This window comes from Miscanthus floridulus, chromosome 8, assembly GCF_019320115.1.
Source record: "Miscanthus floridulus cultivar M001 chromosome 8, ASM1932011v1, whole genome shotgun sequence".
In the NCBI taxonomy this organism is placed as follows: domain Eukaryota; kingdom Viridiplantae; phylum Streptophyta; class Magnoliopsida; order Poales; family Poaceae; genus Miscanthus; species Miscanthus floridulus.
The window spans coordinates 194,371,936-194,379,689 of NC_089587.1; the positions used below are offsets into that span (position 1 = coordinate 194,371,936).

The window sequence follows — 7,754 nt, forward strand, 5'->3', positions numbered from 1 at the left end:
TTCGTGACTAGGGTTCGAGTTCTATTTGCGCCTCATCTTGTATGAGCATCTATTAGGTCATGTTGTACCATCCATAGCCCAAAAGTTGAGGGGCTACTGTTGTGGGAGCCCATGAGGTATATGGGCCAATTCTCCCCTAGAAGAGGCCCAACTAGCAGCTAGCATAGTGTCACGTGAAATTCAAACCCACCAAGAGGCCACTTGTAAGTAGCCATTTGCTATATAAGTGCCTAAGGGAATGAGGGCAAGGGACCTCACCTCCCTCTCATTTCCACTTGTTCAAAACCCTAGTGCGTCCAAATTGTTGTACAATGTCATTGTACACAATTCTTTTCTTGTTTTCCCCATCATAATTTTCTTCTATTTCTTTATCCATATAGAACTTTCTTATCATTTCTTGTTTTTAGTCTCACATAATCAAGGAAGGGAATAAACTAAAATCCAGTCAAATCTCTCCTATAAAAGAAATATTACTATTCCTTAGTAATGTATAAGAAGAAGGGGTCATCTTTTTTAGATAGGAAAATCTCGTCTATACGGTTCATTCTATATATATAGAATCTTTATTTTGTTTTTTTAGTTAGGCTCTACTGTCGAGCTCTCTCCTCCCTCTCTCTCCTGTTCAAAACAATTAATAGTTCCAATGCATTATTTAACGTCAAGAGGCACAACAAAGCGCTATAACATCTTGAATAAGTTGACTCATAAATCACATGTTGAACCAAGTAAGGATGAATGTGTTTAAATTTTTGGCCCACCAACACATTATAATTAAGATGTTTTCAGCTGTTTTGCTAACTGCATAAAGTGTTTTACAGCTCTATTCAGATATTTAGCAAGCCAAGGACAAAAACTTACTCGTACCTCCAAACACCTTTTTGGGATAGTGACCTCCACTTGAGCGTCTAGGTCAGCCTCTCGAACCTACCATGGCAGATAGGGATTGAACCACATCCTCGGGGTAGATGGTACACCCAAGAACTTCTGCCGAATAAAATTTTTTGAGAATAAGTCTTAGTTACTACTATGCAATATAACAAAATACTTTGCATTTATCACATATCAGCTCCTTTTGGTCCTGTGGGGACTCCTTGTAGCTGATCTCGATATTCTGCGCTACCTGAATGGGCCAAAACAAATCCTGCAGATTGGTATGGCTCCACTCGAATACTAGAAATGAGGGCAAAGACATCTTGAGCACATCAAAGTGATTTTTCACCACCAAAGTCGCTTTGTAAGAATCAAATTTTAGATACAAATGCTTGTTTCCTCTCCCATCACTAATGAAATGCATACAGTGGACACTGGCAAGGGGATACAAATCTCCAGATCACATAGGCGACCTAGCTCGCCGAAGTCGTCTGAAAATCACCGAAGTCCACCACCCTAAGAGTCTTAAGTTCGACCATCTAAAAAATCATTATATTTGTTAGGGTTTAGCAAAAATTCATGTTTTACATTAAGGTACACATAATAACAACAAATGAATTCACTCCGACTAATGGAATATTCAATCAACTATGCATGAAAGAGAAGCTATCAAGCCAGGTTAGTCTTTGCCAAGGTCGCCAATCAATGGCAATTTACCCCAAATTACTGGCAAATAGGCAATGTCATTGTCAACCAAGTGATGCCATGGGAATTCTAGAATCAGATATCGATTTTGATGACGTGCATGACAAGCTTCATTATTTCAGTCTTCAACATCATCTTGGACTATTGATTGCAAATTCCACGACCACCTATGTACGACATAGTACGAGCTCTACCATAAGTAGTTGAATCTTACCCATGTCACAGGAGTGACCATGGAGACAATCAGCATAAGGGTAACCCAAGGTGTGCAAGGTACAAACTTCTTCCTACGAATTTGCTAATTTGGAAGACAACCTTGGAGTCCTTTGAGCTCCTGGGCATGTGCATAATATCAGGCTCCAAACTAAGACAATGTACCCTTTCAGAGCGCTAGAGGTACATGGAATGGAGGCTCCTGTGCAGAGGAGAAAGTGAAAGCGCTTGAGCTTCAAGTGTCTAGTGTTAAGGATGTGGTGCAGAAGATGGATACATGTATGAAGAAGATGACTATGAAGGAGAGCTATGTTGCACTGCAGCAAACCTTGGCTTTGTATGCTTTAGAGTGCACATAGTAATAGCAAAATCAAAGAATGAATTTAATGTGAGCACAACATCAGGCCTAACATCATGAACTGGAGCACATATCAAAGATAAACCCGTGCACCAACACCAACATAAGAATGATTTTCTGCAGCTCAAAAGTTTCCAGTTTTGAAGAGAGGGAGGTTTCTTCCTCTTCAGTGAAAGCAAAGACAATATGACTGATTAGCACTGCACTCCTGCCACATCTGACTATGATGCACCCAAAACGCAATGTGAAAAGATAGACCCATGAGGGTGCTAGACTTTTCTCTTGACCAAAGCGACCAGAAAACTACATGCCAGAAAAAAGAAACAACTGAACGGCTAAAAAAAGAGGTTCAGATGAGATGAACTCCAGGGAAGGTTCCAAGATGACCAGTGGATCGCAAAGCAATCATAATTCTAGCTCAGATATCAACTTTGATGGCATCGATCAAGTAACTTCCATTTTTTTTTCTGGAATTTACATTTGGAACAAAAACAAAGCTTTTAGGGGTTCTCCACAAGGATCCACTCCACCCACATTGTTTCCTGTCGGCTCCCATTGCTGGGCTCGATGGCCAACGTTGTCGATGTGCTCAGTTAAGTAAGTGCCACAACGGATTGCACAGGTTGCATGCCTAGTAACGCGCTCTCCTCCCCTCTTCACATGGCGTGTTGCCCTCCCCTATTTCTCCAACCATGTTGCCCGCGCCTCATAAGCACCCACACCCCCATATTCGGTTGCTCTATGCAGATGACGGCTCCCTTAACGTTGTGGCCGTGGATTCCGCCACCCGCCGCCGCCCACTCAGGCCTTGGCAAACTAGAAGAAGGGGTTTTCACCCCAATTCCATTTCAGCGATCGGTCGCGCTTTTGGAATTGGGTGAACTATCAGACCGCGTGCGGCGCGACTGCTCTCTTTCCTTTTCTGTCGTGTTTCCTTTTCCTTTTCCGTCTCCCTAAGGTACACAGACTGACGCGGCGACGCCCGAAATTTCGTTCTCGAGCCCCCTCCCCCGCTCCTTTCCCTGGCTGTGATGTCACTGTTGACGCAGGCTGGAAAAAAGAAAAATATTTACTTTAAAAATGCTATAACTTATATACACAAGTTGAGTTTGATAACATTTGTATATAAGTTATGTTTCATAGCTTTTGTGTTTCTAAGTTTGTGTATTAGTTATAAGTTAATTCATTCTTTTGGGTTTAATAAATTTTGTATTTTTCAAATTTTGGCATAAGTTATAAGTTAATTCGTTTCTTTATGTTTAATAACTTCTATACAAAGTTGTGTTTTATTTGTATATAAACTATATGTTCTAAGTTAGTACACATAAATTCTTACTAAAATAAAATTCTTTCAAACATATGCAAGTATGTCTAGTTTTGTTCGTCTTGTCACGTAGAACACATCGGTGCAGACAGACTTAATATATATATATATATATACACCGCTCAAAAGTTATAGCAATCTGAAATAAATGTTTTGCTTTTTCGTAGCTTGTGTCAGATGACGTCACAGCACAGATTTCATTTTCCGCGTCGTTCGCTAGCGCGTCTGAGCTTGCCAAAAGAGAAAAACAGTGCGAAAAAATAATGGGCTGGGCACCCGTCCAACAAGAGAAACAGGCGGAAATTATTTTTTCCTAAAAAAGAACCGTAGCGTGTCGGAATATCCCTCTCTCAATTCCAATCGGGTGACCGTTCGTTATCCAATGGGTCGTCATAGGCCGCCACTTGACATGAGAGTACCGACGAATATATTTACGGAAGGGCCAAGAAACTGTGAAGTATTAATGGTGGCCATAACTTCATGCAGAATTTCATTGCCACTCACCAGTGTTGCCCCATGTTATCAACTTGGCATAATCTATTCGGATGTCATTAAAGCCGGCTGATAAGCCGGTTGTAGCTGTTTTATTGTGAGTGAAAAATACTATAGATTCTACCTGATAAACCGGCTGATAAGTTCAAGCAAACAAGCCCTTAATGGTTGAACCAGGGGTTGATGCAGGCACGCAGCTCCATTTCATTCCATGTATCAAAGAGCGGTGCTGTAGTTAGACAATTTTTTCTTCCCTTGCTCTGGCTCAGGTGAAAGTTAAACCCCCTGTAGCTCGGGGTCTTAGCAGGTAGCCAGTTTTATTACCTCCACTCCAACGTATTTAGGAAAGCTGTAAAATGTACTGTAGCGCAGAATTGAGTACTTGACAGTATTAGTATCACTTATTATCAGTACGTTGATATACTCGCGCGATTACACGACGGACAACGAACGCCGCCTCACACGGTCCTATCAGTTCAGTTACATGCCGGATTGCCGGTCGCGCGCCTGCTCTGAGCACCAGTCCACCACTGCTGGCTACCGCGGAGCCACCTCGCTGTACGTGAACGAGACAGAGCACTTGGGCGCTGCTGCTGCTGCCGCCGCCGCCGCCGCCGCCGGTCACCTCGCCCTCGGCGACGCACGAACTAGCGGACCGGCGGGCAGACCTCCCGGGGCCGTGTGGTGGCCGCGGTGCTCGGCGAAGCTCGGCGGACACATCTCCGTCTCGGGCAGCGCGACGGGACGCGACAGCAAGTCCAGCACCTGGCGCATGGTGGGGCGGCTGCTGGGCGTCGCCTGCGTGCACGCCAGCCCCACCTTGATGTACCGGAGCACCTCCTTCTCCGGGTAGCTCCCCATGCTCGCGTCCACAATGTCTAGCAGCCTGCCTTGCTGGTATAGCACCCATGCCTGTAAAAAAAAGCACACGAATGACGCGAGAGATTCGTCAGTACAGAAAAGCCGGTAACGTGAACGGAGAACCGAGACGAGAGTTCAGGGAACGAAGGAAGGACGCCTGACCTCTCGCACCAGGAACATGTCCGACTGGATCGTTTGCGAGATCCTCCTCCCGCTGACGATCTCAAGGACAAGCACTCCGAAGCTGTAGACGTCGGCTTTCTTGGTCAGCTGCCCATGCACGAAATATTCAGGTGCCAAGTATCCACTGCAGCCAGAGAGTTAGACTAATCACTGTCAGTAGTTAGTAAATTAGATTGTTTGTTTCGATTTCGAAGCAAGTGTCGGTAAAAGCTTCACTCAAACAAACAGCATACTAGGTTCCGACCACTCCTGTGCTGATGTGGGTGACGTTGTCTGGGAACAGCTTTGCGAGCCCGAAATCTCCGATCTTTGGCATGTAGTCTCGGTCGAGAAGAACATTGCTGGCTTTGATGTCTCTGTGCACGATGTTGGGCTCGTGCTCCGCGTGCAGGTAGCTCAGTCCCTTGGCGGTGCCCACGCAGATGTCCGACCTCCTGCTCCAGGGCAGATTTGCTGCGGCTCCGTTCCCTGAACCTAAAGCTAAGATATACATAAGCGCATCTTGTGAGGAGAATAATGCGGCTCCAGCTTCCGATGGCGATGGGTGTAGCAGTGGTTCCAGATTGTATTGTATGATTCACTTACCTTTGAGTGCATGATCGAGGCTGTTGTTCGCAAGGTATTCGTACACCAGGATCCTGTTCTTCCTCTGCACGCAGCAGCCCAGCAGCCTGACGAGGTTCGCGTGCTTCACTTCAGAGATGCTCTCGATTTCAGCGAGGAATTCCTTGATCCCCTGCTCGGATTCCGAGGACAAAACCTTCGCGGCAAATTCAGTGCCGTCTCTCAAAACCCCCTGTCGCAAAAACAGGCACATTTGTTTCAGCCCTTGTTAGTTCGCGAAAAGTTTCCCAAAAAGTGCTACAGTATTCATTACATCGAATCTTGCAATACGTGCATGGAGCATTAAATGTAGATGAAAAAAAATTAATTACACAGTTTGGTTGGAAATTACGAGACGAACGTTTTGAGCCTAATTAGTCCATAATTGAATACTAATTGCCAAATAAAAACGAAAGTGTTACCGTAGCCAAATTTCCAACTTTCCACCAACTAAACACGGGCTCAGCTGAAACCTTGTTGCTCTGATCTAGCTAGTTGTAGGTAGATTTGGAAAGAATAAAATATCCTGGGTCTTTTTACCTTGTAGACAATTCCAAAACCACCTCGGCCAAGCTTGTTACTCTGATCGAAGTTGTTTGTAGCTGCTCTGATCTCCCCGTAGGAGAACAGCCTGAGATTTTCCATGCCTAAAAGCGCTGTTCAGAAAACTAAGTCAGCTTAATTTGGATTCCTGAACTTCCATTAACAGAACCGCAGGAAGAGAAGATATTGGGAAACGGCAAAGCATCATCGATGAAGCAGGCAGTCAGGATTACGCACCTCTGAAGTCTTCCTCGGATCCACAGAGGCACCGCCTCACCAGCGCCATCTTCAAGCTTCGAGCAGGCAGCGCTGGGGAGAAGATGGGTTCCCTAGCACAGCGAAGCGCAGCGCGGCAGCCCGGATCGGAGGCATTAAATCGGCATGGTTGGGAGCGAGAGGAAAGCGCCGTGCAGCAACCTACTGTAGACTGTAGCTGCAGTGGTGTTCGACACCTGCAGTGTATGTCCGTCCGTACCGGCGGCGGCGGCCAACGCAGGGTCCTTCGTCTTCTGCGCCGCAGCTGCACTGACAGGGGCCAATCCAGAATTTATGGCGGCAAAGCCAAAGAGTGTGGTGGTGGGGGCACCGGGGGTAGTGGCTCGGGTGATAAGCAATTGATGAAAGTGCTGCTGGCTGATTTAATTTGGTGTAAGAGAATAGTTGGCTGAAAAAGTTCGACGAGCGAACAGGGCCTAGGTGGGCGGCAATGAGTGTTGAGTGGTGAACGGGACGGGACAGGACGCGCGGCCGTGGACGAGCCGGCGTCAGGAGGGCGAGTGGGCGACGACGTTGTTGGCTGCAACGCAGCTGGGTTTCAGCTGGGAATCGTTTGCTGGCTTGTTGCTTCTTCTAGAATCTGGACGTGTCGCTGAGAGAAGCGACGAATTACTGATAGATGGCTGGGTGGACAACTGGCCATGAGGCGTCGGCGTCGGAGGAACAGTCCGAGGTGAGCGAGTAGTCGACGGTCGACGCCGAGGAGTCGAGCACGGAGTGAGTGAGTGAGTGATCGACAGAAGGCGCGCTGGACCCTCACCACATCTAGCATGTTGCGTTAGGCGAGAAACCAAAAGCACGTTTGGATCGCGCCGAAATTCCCAGCCGCAAAGATTTTTTTGGTTGATCACCCCTTTTTTATATTATTTTTGGTCAACTCTTGATTGACTGTCACACCACAATCCCTGGAACGAAATAAATAGTACTCCTATGCATGTTCATCTTTTAAAAAAAAAGATTAGCAGGGGTGTTGCTATACCATATAAGAGTAAGAGAATTTTACATGTTAATCTTAAAATTTTATTTCGACTAGTACGTTCGATTCTTCCGTCCACACAGTGTCATAGTTTAACTTCATTGCTGATTGCTGATTTTCGTAGCATAAATGTTCAACACATGATTCAGTTGGCAAGATAACCAGCCAGGGTTGAAACGCTACTAGAGTGCCCAGGAATTGTCCTTTCATCTGAAAAATTAAGCCCTTAGATTCTAGCATCTCCGGCTCCCATTGCAATTTTCACTAGAGCGTTACTATTCACTAGAGCTCATTGCGTGTCAGTGAGAGAGGAGGAGATGAGAGAGAAAAATAGATTTAATCTACAGTCA

General features: G+C 45.8%; 1 pseudogene; it reads right to left on the minus strand.

Moving 5' to 3' along the window:
* Positions 1-4,344: 4,344 nt before the first annotated feature.
* LOC136474421 (cold-responsive protein kinase 1-like) lies at positions 4,345-6,769 on the minus strand (annotated as a pseudogene).
* Positions 6,770-7,754: the final 985 nt, after the last annotated feature.